General features: G+C 40.0%; 1 non-coding gene across 1 annotated transcript; it reads left to right on the forward strand.

The window, feature by feature from the left end:
* The first annotated feature begins 13,744 nt into the window (after positions 1 to 13,744).
* On the forward strand, positions 13,745 to 15,662 carry LOC127290684 (small subunit ribosomal RNA). The gene has a single exon (XR_007844404.1). It is a non-coding gene; the product is annotated as a small subunit ribosomal RNA (ribosomal RNA).
* Positions 15,663 to 15,739: the final 77 nt, after the last annotated feature.

The raw sequence follows: 15,739 nt of genomic DNA on the forward strand, positions 1-15,739 counted from the left end.
GTCTTCTTTTATTTTTATATTTTGTTTTCTTTTCAGGTAAATTCTATTTTATTTATTTATTTTATTTTATATTTTGTTTATTTTTCTTCTTTATTTTCAGGTTAATTTACTCTACTTTTATTTTTATATTTTGTTTGTTTCTCTTTCTTCTATTCCCACCTTTCCTCTTTCCTTATTTCTTCTCAATCCGTCTAAACTTTACTCATCTTTTAATTCAAATTTATTTATTTATTATTATTTTACCGCGATATATTTTGTTTATTTTATTTAACACAAGGGGGATAGCGGGTCCGGGCCGTTACCTCCACTTTTATTTGTGTTCGTCCCGGCCACACATGTGATCTTGTGTGGCGCGCCGTGTCGTTGGGAATGGGGATCCTGGGGGGATGAGGAAGCCCCAACAATCCCTCTTTGGCCTCGGCCTCAACTAGTCGGTACCGGTGGGTTAGCCAGCCTGTCGGAAATGATCATGCGCATACTTTTTGTTTATTTTATTTTTGGACGATGCGAGGTGGGCTAGATCGCGGCTATCGGAGTGGCGGGAAATCCGTCTCGGCCGGTGGAGGCTTTCTATATCGTTCTGGTGATCCTCAACCCGTACCGCTCGACTGTTATCAGTAAGCCACTACGGTAAGTTCCCAAAATGTGAGGCGTCTAGAAGGCGGGGGACATCAGACGATGAAGTAAAGTTATTTCACCATGGAGACCTTAACCTTATTTACGAAGCACTTGAGAAATCGCTCTCGTCTCTTGTGTGGATTGACTGAGAGACAACCGGTCGTGAACATGGGGCGTCGATGTGACTGGGTGCCATCTCTGCAATCCGATAAGGTTGGTGAAGTGGGAAATAAGGGAGGGAGTTTGGTGCGTAATATTTTAGTTCGCGAACCCCGAGTCTTACTCAAAAGACTAAACATCAATTTCAATCCGGTTTTCCTCAGTAATGAGATCGCGGTCAGATCCGAAAATGCAGGTTCAGAGGACAATACTCCTACATCAGGAGGTTCTCTTGGGGAGGGGGGACGCGTTCGCGGTCGCGAAGAGGAATTGCGTATTCGTGGGGAAGGGCGTGTGGGTTCGGTGGGTCGCGATGGGGGGGAGTGTGCTGCGAAAAGCACGGATGGGGTGGGTCGCGGAGTTGAACGTCGCGTTGGGAGGGATCGTTACGAAATCAAATTGTGGCAGCACAACATGCGAAATGCGGCGATAGTAACCAGCGAAGTTCGAAATGCTCTAGTCGAACAAAAAGTTGACCTTCTTCTCATGCAGGAACCTTACTCTTCAAAAGGTAAGCCCTGCGGCTTTGGTGTCACAACCAAAGTTGTCTCTGCTCAAGGCGTTGAGCTTCCAAAGTCTGCCATCGCGACGGCCTCGTCAAATGTTGCAACTTTTCTTTTGACACACCTTACAACAAAACATTGTGTTTGTGTACAGGTTAATTCTGATTTTTACGCGGTATCGTGTTATTTTCAATATGAGGATGATATTGAGATCCATTTGAGGCATCTCGATTTCGTTCTCAAGGCCCTCCGCGGTAAAAAAGTCATTATTTGCGCCGATGCCAATGCGAAGAGCCCCAGCTGGGGTGGCGAAACCCTCGATGAAAAAGGTGAAGCCCTTGAAAACTTCATCTTTGAACACGATTTGCGAATCGTAAATAATTGTTCCCAACCTCCCACGTACGCAAACCATAACGGCGAATCCTACATCGATATAACGTTGGTAACGAATAACATGTTGGGTCACATTAATTCTTGGAGGGTAATGGAAAATATAACATCAAGTGACCATCGCGTAATCGAGATCGGTATTTCAAATCGTCCGAAAGAGCGTAGAGAAAGGGGGGAAAATTCCAAAATTTCGGGTCGGTTTCTTGTAAAGAGAGTGCATGAAAAGAAATTTGATAAGTCCCTCAAAGATTCAGTGGACAATAACCTCTCTAAGGCCCCGCTTAACTGCGCTATTGATGTGGAGAATCTTGCATGTGATCTCACTCAAGCAGTCGTAAAAGCGTGTGAAGCCTCAATGCCGCGGAAAAGATATGGTGTTAAAAGCGTACCTTGGTGGAACGAAAGCCTAACGGTGGCAAAACGTGAATCGGAACGGTCTAGACAAAATTATCAACTTGCCCGATATGCGGCTAATCGCGCGAATCCTTTGACGGATGATGAACTAGCAGAACTCCACTCAATTCGAATTCAATATCGGGAAAATTATCGTACTTATCGACAAATGGTCAAGAAGGCTCGCACAGACAGCTGGAAAACATTTGTCACGGAATCGGGAAAAAGCAATCCATGGTGCTTCGCGTATAAAAATCAAGTAAATAAATTAAGACTAGAAGAAGTTCAAAGTTCGATCAAAACACCAAATGGCTACACGCAGTCATCTGAAGAAACCGCGAAATACCTTATGGAGTTCCTAGTTCCGAATGCCCCTGAAGGACCCCTTGAGCCTTGTGATGAAGCGAGGGAGGAAGTTGTATTCCCGCCCCCTGAAGTAGATGAACCTGAGTTCACTACTGAAGAGGTGTTGGAGGCAGCTGGAACCTTCGTGAATGGCAAGGCTCCTGGACCTGACCAAATCGAAGTTGAAGTCCTAAAAATGTCTCTGTCATTTGTCTTTGGTGTACTCGTAAAACTTCTAAACGCGTGCCTTAAATTCGCCGTATTTCCTAAAGTCTGGAAAAGTGGAATTCTTCGGGCTCTTCTCAAATCCAAGGACAAAGACAGAACACACGCGCGTTCTTATAGACCTCTATGTCTATTGTCGGTCTTCGGAAAGCTGTTGGAGAAATTAATTCTTAAACGTATGTCGGGAACGGTTCTTAAAAATGAAAATATTTCTGATCGACAGTTTGGATTCAGAAAGGGTTATTCTACAGAGGATGCCCTTGTTGAATTCCGCCATCGTATAGATGTGTGCCCAGAGCGATATGCTCTCGCGATTTACTTCGATATAACCGGTGCTTTCGACAACATATTGTGGCCAATGGTTCTGGAAGGACTCAAAAAGAGAGGATGCCCAACAAATATCTATGAATTAATGAAAAATTACTTCAAAGATAGGTCGGTATCCCTCTCATGGAACGGAGGTAGTGTTGAAAAGGCGACTTCTCGTGGATGTCCTCAAGGATCAGTCCTCGGGCCAAGTTGCTGGAACATTATCTTCGACGAACTTTTGGATAAACTAAAAGAACTACTTGGTGACAATTTCGTTGTATACGCAGACGATCTTACAACTTTAATAACGGGGGATTCGCGGTCAAGTCTAGAAACGAAAGGACAACAAGTTGTCAACACAATTGTAAATTGGTGTCGCGTTGCAGGTCTCCAGCTTTCTGAGGCAAAAACGATAATGACATATGTCAAATACGAAACCCACAAACCCAAACCCAAAAACCAACTTGTACGCGTAAGACCCGATAAAACAAGCGATCGTTCACGAAATGCGGGACTGTGTTCGACTGGTGCACCTAAAAGGAGCAGGTGCACTGATCGACCACCGACGATTAAACTTGGCGGAAAGAGTATAAAATATGCAACTTCGGCTCGTTTACTTGGGGTATACTTCGGAGAGCGTCTTAGTGTTGCGGAACATATAAACCGAATGTCGACCGAATTAATAAAAAATTTCCACGCGATCGCGAAATTGGCTGGCCCAAATTGGGGCTTAAAAGGCAGGATTTTGCGTTCCATCTACCAGGGAGTATTTGTGTCACGTGCGACTTATGCCGCACGTGCGTGGTATGACTTGGCTGAGAGGAATGTAAAACTGCTCCAAAAGCTTCAATCTATGCAACGAACGGTTCTCATCGGTGTTACACGTTCCTACAGAACTGCATCTACTGATGCATTGCCTGTCGTTGCTGGTGTCCTTCCAATACGTATAGCTCTTGCGGAGAGAGTTGCGCTATCGAAAGTCAGAAAAGGACTTCCGGTGAGATTCGGAGGGGTAGACGTCGATGCCGAAACGTTTTTAATTTCAACCGTAAAAAATCAAATCCGTAACGAAGCCCTTAATATGTGGCAAGTCCAATGGGACAACGCCCGTCATGGGGCAAGAACGAAGCTGTTCTTCCCGAACGTTAAGCAACGTTTCTTGTCCCGCTGGATTTCACCAGACTTCTACACAACGCAGTTCATGGTGGGCCACGGTGATTTTGCATCTTGGCTCCAGGAACGAGGACTCGTTGAAAGTGATCTTTGCGTCTGTGGTTAGGTGGAAAACGTTCAGCACGTAATCGTAGACTGCCCTACTTTCGAAAGACAGAGATTGGTACTTTTGTCAAACTTGAAGGCCGAGCGAGGGAACTGGCCGGAACTAGCGCGCGAACTAGTTTCGGTAACGGGTTACAGGCCCTTCGCTACCTTCTCGAAACAAGTCCTCAAAATCAAAGAGGCAATTAATCAGGAAAACAGGGAGCGTAACTGAGAACTCAACAGCATGTATGTTGGAACATGACTGTATGACACCGGACCCATCGCATTGATGGACCATCTTGGTGCCAGAGTATCTCTAGATAGAGCAGGTTTAATCTTTCTTTTCTTTTTCAGGTTTAATTCATCTTTTTCTTTTCAGGTTTAATTTTTCTTTTCTTTTCAGGTTCACATTTCCTTTACACTTCCTTTCCTTCCAAATAACCTAGGTGATGAGACGGAACCTCCACGCGGTCCCCGCTGGGCAATGTACGAGGACCAGTCTAGATTGTCGTTCATCACTTGTGATGAATTGCAATTTGGATTGGGACGAGTATAGCTAACCGTCTCCCCGAAAGGGCACCAGTCTTCTTAGTTGCTGTGGAGAGGGCAAATATTACCTATTTGCTTTCTCTTGGCAACAATTTTTCCAATCCCAAGTTCTCTTAAGGAGAGATTTCGATCTCTCTTAAGTGGTTTCGCTTCGGAGTAGACCCGATGTTCCCCAAACGGGGAAGAGGTTTGTACCCCTAAGGGGCCCAGGTAGCCTCTGTCTGGTTCTTGTTGGCCACGACACATTCGCAGAATCTTGTCCCTATCTACTATAGCTCTCGTTCAAGAACCTTACTCTGCAAAAGGCAAAGTTTATGGTTTTGGTCTCGCGGCTAAAACTGTAATTGGTTCGAAGAGCGACGAGCAACCATGGTCTGCTATAGTTGTATTTGACAAGAATTTGACTGTCATGAGGCTTAGCCAAGTGAGTACCAGTCATATTGTCTGCGTACAAGTGGACAATGGGTTCTTTGACGTATACGTTGTATCCGCATATCTCCAATACTCCCATGGAGTGGAAAAGTATTTAGAGGAATTGAAAGTGATCCTTAACCTGTTAAAAGGGAAAAGGATCATCCTTTGCCTTGATTCGAACGCAAAGTCTCCGACTTGGTTCTCTGATCAGCTTGATGAAAAAGGCGAGAAAGTAGAAGAGTTCATTCATGAAATGAACCTCTACGTGTTGAACGAAATTGACCAACCGAAAACGTTCTCATCTACGGCTGGCGAGAGTAACATTGACTTATCAATTTGCTCGAGCCAAGTTGTTAGACACGTTAAAGAGTGGAGAGTAATTGAAAATTGGTGTGAAAGCGATCATCGACCTATTTTTATAGATCTCGAATCTGTAAAGAGGAACGATGATCTTGAACGAGAACACCTAGGAGGCAAACGGTTTAACACCAATAAAGCTGACTGGGAAAAGTTCAATAAAACACTTCTTGACAACCGTCAAGAGCTCGACACGAAGTGTGAGAATAAATTCGAAGTCATTAATCTTGCAAAGCAAATCAGAAGGATTATCACCCTTGCGGGAAGAAAATCCATGCCAATGCGTAGAGACAAAGGCCCTGGTGTCAGGTGGTGGACACAGGAGCTAACAGATCTTAAGACTGCTACGAACAAGGCTAGAAGGAAATTCCAGAGAACTAAAGAGCCTGAGAGTAGAGATAGACTTAAAATTGAGTACAGGAATACACGGAAAAAGTTGAAACGTAGAATGAAGGAGACCTCGAAAGAGAGTTTTAAAAACTTCATCACCGAAACGTCGAAGGACCCATGGGGGTTTGCCTACAAGCTTTCTTGTGGCAAGCTCAGAACACAGTGTGCAATGAATACAATCAGAACAGTATCCGGGGAAACCCAGGACTGGAAAGAAACAGCTGAAGTTCTTCTTGATAATCTCTTCTGTTATGATACGGAAGAAGGAGAGAATGAACTTCAAAGTCTTAAGAGAAGCAGAATGCGTGAACCGAGTGAACTCTCGGGGATGCAGGACGCACCTTTTACAGGCAATGAAGTGTATAGAGCAATAAAGAAACTGAAAAACGGAAAAGCTCCCGGTTGGGACGCCATTGATGTTGTGATGTTGAAGAACTCATGGTCCGTGTTGAACGAACAGTTAATTGCTTTGTACAACGGCTGTCTAAAACATGGAATATTCCCTAATGAGTGGAAGAGTGCAAACGTTGTAACTCTCCTCAAATCGAACGACAAAGATCCGATGGATGCTGCATCCTACCGACCAGTATGTCTTCTTCCTATAATGGGAAAAATACTGGAAAGCCTTACGTTAGAAAGACTAAAAAAGGTTGTGGAACCTAAGCTATCCGAAATGCAGTTTGGTTTTAGGCCAAACCGATGCACGGAAGATGCTATTCGAACGTTTTTGCGCCTTAACAGCGAAGTGGTTGAAAAGCACGCCGGCGCTATCTTCATTGATATTGTCGGTGCGTTTAACAACCTGTGGTGGCCTGATGTTATTCATGAATTAAAGGAAAAAGACTGTCCTCCGGGAGTTCTTGGAATCATTCAAGACTTCTTAAATGGTAGGAGAGTCAAATTCCAGACCAGAAATGGTCACGTTGAACGTGTAGTGAATAAAGGTGCACCACAAGGTTCAGTGCTGGCAGGAATGCTGTGGGACACTGTGTTTGATGGTTTGATAATAGAGGTCAGAGAAGCGGGCTTTGAAATCGTCGTTTATGCAGACGACGGCGCCGTCCTGATCCGCGGAAAAACGAGACGAGAAATTGAACGAAAAGGAGAACAAGTGCTCAGTATCATTGAGAAATGGTGCAACGAGCACAAAATGAAACTGTCACTGTCGAAGACTGTCATAATGTTGACGAAAGGAAACTTAGACAGGAATCGACCTCCGAGAATTCTCATGTCTGAGAAACCAGTCAAAGCAGTGAAAAACTTCAAGTATCTTGGAGTTACACTAGCTACTGGCGAGAAGCGTATCAAAATCGATGAACACATAAATTCTACGGTGTTGAAATGTAGAGCTCTATTCTCTCAGCTACGGAGATTAGCGCGGAGAGACTGGGGTATAAAGTTTTCAGCGATGAGAATAATATACAAAGGTCTTTTCGTTGCGATAATCACCTATGGGGCTGCAGCATGGATGGAAATGCTCAACGCTAAGCACTGGAGGCAATTGAAAGCTCTCCAACGATTTATTTTAATCGGTGTCACTGGTGCATATAGAACGTCACCAACCGAAGTGTTACCAGTGATGGCAGGTGTACTGCCGATAGAACTCGAGATTCAAAAGAAGCATTATTCATACATGATTAGAAAGGGTATGAGCTTCAAATTGAACGAGTTTGAATTTGATCCCGAAATTTTCGTGGATAATTCAGACCGATGGATTCAGCGATTAAAAGCTGCATCTATCAGATCAGTCGTACGAGAACTCGAATTAAACTGGCAGAGGGAGTGGAGGCAATCCCCTAGGGTAGCCAGAAAACTCCTTCCAGATGTCAGCGAGAGACTCAAGTACACTTGGGTTCAACCGAATCATTATACGAGCCAGTTCCTCACGGGACATGGCAAATTTGCTCAGAAACTAACTCAGTTAGGTTTGAAAGCGGACCCGAGTTGCGAATGCAACGAGCCGGCCGAGACAAGTGAGCACGTATTGATGGAGTGTCCTAAGTGGAACGAACTTAGAACGAACCTCAGACAGATGCATGAGCAACAAGGCCTTAAATGGCCAGTTGAAATGAAGCTCCTAATGTATAAAGAGGCGTACGCACTGTTTGAATGTCTGGCAAAGGATATAATCCGAGCCAAGGAAATTGAGGAGTTGCTTGTCAACTAGTTTGCGGGCAGCTCCTCAGTTTGCCGTGTAGACATCGGCAGAAGAATAATCCTAACGTTGCCCTCTGCACATGTCGTAGAAGGCGACTAACAAGGAGGAAGGGGCGGTCAGGCTCGAGGATTAGATAGAATCCTCAGACTGATACTCGCACCTGAGTCTAATGGTACCACGGGGATCGGGTGCCCACTTGGACTTGTTTTTTGCTCCGGTAAATTACTCGTCCTTGGCCGGTCATCTGGTGTTGGACTCGTGGGGGCCGTGGTTAATAGCTCACATCGCTTAGAGCAAGATGATGGAGAAGAAGCTGAATCAACGTGATCAGATTTCTTCAAAATTGTCGACGTGTGAGTTGCGGTATACAACTCGGGCAAGAACCTGCATAGTTCCTAGGGATTGGAAAGGTCCCGCCCTTTGTCGGGGGTCCGTGATGTCCTATCTAGACGATCGGAAACGGCCGCTTTATTTTACAAAGTGAGAGTCAGTGCTTTAGAACGATGACTATGTTGAACGAATGTTTGAACGACGATACACAGTAAGAGTCACGAAACATCTTGCGAATTTCTGAAGAGAGAGAAAAGTTGAACGAGGACTAACGTCTATAGGAGTCAAACCGTTGGTAAGTCGAAAGACCAGGTACAACGGAACCACCCCAAAATTCTTTTTCAGATGAATTTTTACGGATTATCGTATTTCCCGCTGTCCCTTTTAAAAATTTACTATAAACAAGAACTTTCTAAAATTGACATAAACCAATGCGCACCAAATACTTTAAAACTCACTAATTACCACTAAATGATGAATGCCAACTCAGTAATATACATATTAATGGAAAGCAATGCGCATCAAATACTTTAAAACTTACTTATTGTATTAAATGATATATGCCAACTCTAAAAAAAAAAAAGAAATTCAAACAAGCGCTGGTAAACGGCGGGAGTAACTATGACTCTCTTCAGATAGCCAAATACCTTGTCATCTAATTTTTGAAGCGCATAAGTGGATTAACGAGATTCCCGCTGTCCCTTTTAAAAATTTACTATAAACAAGAACTTGCTAAATTTGACATAAACCAATGCGCACCAAATACTTTAAATCTTTTTATTTGTACTAATGGATAAATGCCAACTCTGCAATATGCACATTATAGGAAAGCAATGCGCACCAAATACTTTAAAACTTTTTATTTGTACTAAATGATAAATGCCAACTCTTGAATATGCATATTATAGGAAACCAATGCGCACCAAATACTTTAAAACTTTTTATTTGTACTAAATGATAAATGCCAACTCTGCAATATACATATTATAAGAAAGCAATGCGCACCAAATACTTTAAAACTTTTTATTTGTACTAAATGATGATATATGCCAACTCTGTAATATTTTTATGTAAAAGCAATACGCATCAAATGGTCTATAATGAACTTACAAATAAGCAATGCGCACCAAATACTTAAAAACTTTTTATTTGTAGATAAATGATAAATGCCAACTCTTGAATATGCATATTATAGGAAAGCAATGCGCATCAAATACTTTAAAACTTACTCATTGTATTAAATGATATATGCCAACTCTAAAAAAAAAAAAGAAATTCAAACAAGCGCTGGTAAACGGCGGGAGTAACTATGATTCTCTTCAGATAGCCAAATACCTTGTCATCTAATTTTTGAAGCGCATAAGTGGATTAACGAGATTCCCACTGTCCCTTTTAAAAATTTACTATAAACAAGAACTTTCTAAAATTGACATAAACCAATGCGCACCAAATACTTTAAAACTCACTAATTACCACTAAATGATGAATGCCAACTCTGCAATATACATATTATAAGAAAGCAATACGCATCAAATACTTTAAAACTTTTTATTTGTACATAAATGATAAATGCCAACTCTGCAATATACATATTATAAGAAAGCAATACGCACCAAATACTTTAAAACTTTTTACTTGAACTAAATGATAAATGCCAACTCTGCAATATACATATTATAAGAAAGCAATACGCACCAAATACTTTAAAACTTTTTATTTGAACTAAATGATAAATGCCAACTCTTGAATATGCATATTATAGGAAACCAATGCGCACCAAATATTTTAAAACTTTTTATTTGCACTAAATGATGAATGCCAACTCTGCAATATAAACTATAGGAAAGCAATGCGCACCAAATACTTTAAAACTTTTTATTTGTACTAATGGATAAATGCCAACTCTTCAATATATATATTATAAGAAAGCAATGCGCACCAAATACTTTAAAACTCACTAATTACCACTAAATGATAAATGCCAACTCTGCAATATACATATTATAAGAAAGCAATGCGCACCAAATAATTTAAAACTTTTTATTTGTACTAAATGATGATATATGCCAACTCTGTAATATTTTTATGTAAAAGCAATACGCATCAAATGGTCTATAATGAACTTACAAATAAGCAATGCGCACCAAATACTTGAAAACTTTTTATTTGTACTAATTGATAAATGCCAACTCTTGAATATGCATATTATAGGAAACCAATGCGCACCAAATACTTTAAAACTCACTAATTACCACTAAATGATGAATGCCAACTCTGCAATATACATATTATAAGAAAGCAATACGCATCAAATACTTTAAAACTTTTTATTTGTACATAAATGATAAATGCCAACTCTGCAATATACATATTATAAGAAAGCAATACGCACCAAATACTTTAAAACTTTTTATTTGAACTAAATGATAAATTCCAACTCTTGAATATGCATATTATAGGAAACCAATGCGCACCAAATACTTTAAAACTCACTAATTACCACTAAATGATGAATGCCAACTCTGTAATATACATATTATAAGAAAGCAATACGCATCAAATAGTTTAAAACTTTTTATTTGTACATAAATGATAAATGCCAACTCTGCAATATACATATTATAAGAAAGCAATACGCACCAAATACTTTAAAACTTTTTATTTGAACTAAATGATAAATGCCAACTCTTGAATATGCATATTATAGGAAAGCAATGCGCACCAAATATTTTAAAACTTTTTATTTGCACTAAATGATGAATGCCAACTCTGCAATATAAACTATAGGAAAGCAATGCGCACCAAATACTTTAAAACTTTTTATTTGTACTAATGGATAAATGCCAACTCTTCAATATATATATTATAAGAAAGCAATGCGCACCAAATACTTTAAAACTCACTAATTACCACTAAATGATAAATGCCAACTCTGCAATATACATATTATAAGAAAGCAATGCGCACCAAATAATTTAAAACTTTTTATTTGTACTAAATGATGATATATGCCAACTCTGTAATATTTTTATGTAAAAGCAATACGCATCAAATGGTCTATAATGAACTTACAAATAAGCAATGCGCACCAAATACTTGAAAACTTTTTATTTGTACTAATTGATGATATATGCCAACTCTGTAATATTTTTATGTAAAAGCAATACGCATCAAATGGTCTATAATGAACTTACAAATAAGCAATGCGCACCAAATACTTGAAAACTTTTTATTTGTACTAAATGATAATATATGCCAACTCTGTAATATTTTTATGTAAAAGCAATACGCATCAAATGGTCTATAATGAACTTACAAATAAGCAATGCGCACCAAATACTTGAAAACTTTTTATTTGTACTAAATGATGATATATGCCAACTCTGTAATATTTTTATGTAAAAGCAATACGCATCAAATGGTCTATAATGAACTTACAAATAAGCAATGCGCACCAAATACTTGAAAACTTTTTATTTGTACTAATTGATGATATATGCCAACTCTGTAATATTTTTATGTAAAAGCAATACGCATCAAATGGTCTATAATGAACTTACAAATAAGCAATGCGCACCAAATACTTTAAAACTTTTTATTTGTACTAAATGATGATATATGCCAACTCTGTAATATTTTTATGTAAAAGCAATACGCATCAAATGGTCTATAATGAACTTACAAATAAGCAATGCGCACCAAATACTTTAAAACTTTTTATTTGTACTAAATGATGATATATGCCAACTCTGTAATATTTTTATGTAAAAGCAATACGCATCAAATGGTCTATAATGAACTTACAAATAAGCAATGCGCACCAAATACTTTAAAACTTTTTATTTGTACTAAATGATGATATATGCCAACTCTGTAATTTTTTTATGTAAAAGCAAAACGCATCAAATGGTCTATAATGAACTTACAAATAAGCAATGCGCACCAAATACTTTAAAACTTTTTATTTGTACTAAATGATGATATATGCCAACTCTGTAATATTTTTATGTAAAAGCAATACGCATCAAATGGTCTATAAAGAACTTACAAATAAGCAATGCGCACCAAATACTTTAAAACTTTTTATTTGTACTAAATGATGATATATGCCAACTCTGTAATATTTTTATGTAAAAGCAATACGCATCAAATGGTCTATAATGAACTTACAAATAAGCAATGCGCACCAAATACTTTAAAACTTTTTATTTGTACTAATTGATGATATATGCCAACTCTGTAATATTTTTATGTAAAAGCAATACGCATCAAATGGTCTATAATGAACTTACAAATAAGCAATGCGCACCAAATACTTGAAAACTTTTTATTTGTACTAATTGATGATATATGCCAACTCTGTAATATTTTTATGTAAAAGCAATACGCATCAAATGGTCTATAATGAACTTACAAATAAGCAATGCGCACCAAATACTTTAAAACTTTTTATTTGTACTAAATGATGATATATGCCAACTCTGTAATATTTTTATGTAAAAGCAATACGCATCAAATGGTCTATAATGAACTTACAAATAAGCAATGCGCACCAAATACTTTATATTTATCATTAGTTCTAAAAGACAAATAACAACTTTAAAATATAGTATGTAAAAGCAATGCGCACCAATTAGTAGTGAAAAATATATTAATAATTTTTTTAAAAAATTGAAAAAAAAAATTTAATTTTTTTTTCGACCTTTATTGAAATACTATGTATTTAGAAGATTCCTTATATATGAATCAATGTATTTGACCATTAATCGCGATACACTTTTTTTGATGGTTCGGATCCTTGTAAGCACAGCATTGTCACGAGTCGGTGTCTAAGACCGAATGGCTCATATGTGACGAGCGCCTTGGGCGTCTAAGTATATATTTTTTCATTTTGAAATTTTTATATTACTTTAACAACAGAGCATCGACTCACTCGATTCCGAGCGATAGTCAAAAATAATAAACGATATAATGTCTAATGACATTAACAAGACGACTTTTTCAAAGTCTATCGTTGGGTATATATAACCTTATATATATCATATATGAGAGTACGATTTTGAAAGTACCTTGTCGGATTTGTGTCAGTTATGAGGGCGATACAATCTGAAAATATATTGAACGAAATGCCCTTATAAAATAAAAACAAAAAATTTATAAGGAGAGCAGTTTTATATTGATGTGTGTGCGTCTCACCGCTAGAGAAAATTGTTTCTACGGTGTTAAAAGACCCTCCTCATTATATACTCTCTCGCTCATGTGACAAAAAATAATAAATTTAAAAGCTTGAGTGTCTAAGAGAGTATATAAATTTTATATACTTTTAAAGATATATATTCAAAGCTCCCTGGTTGATCCTGCCAGTAGTCATATGCTTGTCTCAAAGATTAAGCCATGCATGTCTAAGTGCATGCCAAATTAAGGTGAAACCGCGAATGGCTCATTAAATCAGTTATGGTTCCTTAGATCGTACCCACATTTACTTGGATAACTGTGGTAATTCTAGAGCTAATACATGCAAACCAGAGTTCCGACCAGAGATGGAAGGAACGCTTTTATTAGATCAAAACCAATCGGTGGCGGGCTTTGCTCGTCCACCGTTTACTTTGGTGACTCTGAATAACTTTGTGCTGATCGCACGGTCTTCGCGCCGGCGACGCATCTTTCAAATGTCTGCCTTATCAACTGTCGATGGTAGGTTCTGCGCCTACCATGGTTGTAACGGGTAACGGGGAATCAGGGTTCGATTCCGGAGAGGGAGCCTGAGAAACGGCTACCACATCCAAGGAAGGCAGCAGGCGCGCAAATTACCCACTCCCGGCACGGGGAGGTAGTGACGAAAAATAACGATACGGGACTCATCCGAGGCCCCGTAATCGGAATGAGTACACTTTAAATCCTTTAACGAGGATCAATTGGAGGGCAAGTCTGGTGCCAGCAGCCGCGGTAATTCCAGCTCCAATAGCGTATATTAAAGTTGTTGCGGTTAAAAAGCTCGTAGTTGAATCTGTGTCGCACGCTGTCGGTTCGCCGCTCGCGGTGTTTAACTGACATGCTCGTGAGACGTCCTACCGGTGGGCTTAGCTCCTTCGGGAGCGGTCCAACTAATATCCCATCGCGGTGCTCTTCATTGAGTGTCGAGGTGGGCCGGTACGTTTACTTTGAACAAATTAGAGTGCTTAAAGCAGGCTATCATTTGCCTGAATATTCTGTGCATGGAATAATGGAATAGGACCTCGGTTCTATTTTGTTGGTTTTAAGAAACCCGAGGTAATGATTAATAGGGACAGATGGGGGCATTCGTATTGCGACGTTAGAGGTGAAATTCTTGGATCGTCGCAAGACGGACAGAAGCGAAAGCATTTGCCAAAAATGTTTTCATTAATCAAGAACGAAAGTTAGAGGTTCGAAGGCGATCAGATACCGCCCTAGTTCTAACCATAAACGATGCCAGCTAGCGATCCGCCGAAGTTCCTCCGATGACTCGGCGGGCAGCTTCCGGGAAACCAAAGCTTTTGGGTTCCGGGGGAAGTATGGTTGCAAAGCTGAAACTTAAAGGAATTGACGGAAGGGCACCACCAGGAGTGGAGCCTGCGGCTTAATTTGACTCAACACGGGAAACCTCACCAGGCCCGGACACCGGAAGGATTGACAGATTGAGAGCTCTTTCTTGATTCGGTGGGTGGTGGTGCATGGCCGTTCTTAGTTGGTGGAGCGATTTGTCTGGTTAATTCCGATAACGAACGAGACTCTAGCCTGCTAAATAGGCGTACCTTATGGTATCTTGAAGGCCCCCGGCTTCGGTCGGTGGGTTTTTACTACCAACGTACAAATAAATCTTCTTAGAGGGACAGGCGGCTTCTAGCCGCACGAGATTGAGCAATAACAGGTCTGTGATGCCCTTAGATGTTCTGGGCCGCACGCGCGCTACACTGAAGGAATCAGCGTGTCTTCCCTGGCCGAAAGGCCCGGGTAACCCGCTGAACCTCCTTCGTGCTAGGGATTGGGGCTTGCAATTATTCCCCATGAACGAGGAATTCCCAGTAAGCGCGAGTCATAAGCTCGCGTTGATTACGTCCCTGCCCTTTGTACACACCGCCCGTCGCTACTACCGATTGAATGATTTAGTGAGGTCTTCGGACTGGTGCGCGGCAGTGTTTCGGCATTGCCGATGTTGCCGGGAAGATGACCAAACTTGATCATTTAGAGGAAGTAAAAGTCGTAACAAGGTTTCCGTAGGTGAACCTGCGGAAGGATCATTAACGTATTACAGTTAAAATGTATGCTCCTCGAAGCATCGTCTGTTTTACAATAAAATTGAAAACACAAAATATTTTTT

This window comes from Leptopilina boulardi, unplaced genomic scaffold, assembly GCF_019393585.1.
Source record: "Leptopilina boulardi isolate dan_hultmark-lab unplaced genomic scaffold, ZJU_Lbou_2.1 LbouV2_8, whole genome shotgun sequence".
NCBI classification, from domain to species: domain Eukaryota; kingdom Metazoa; phylum Arthropoda; class Insecta; order Hymenoptera; family Figitidae; genus Leptopilina; species Leptopilina boulardi.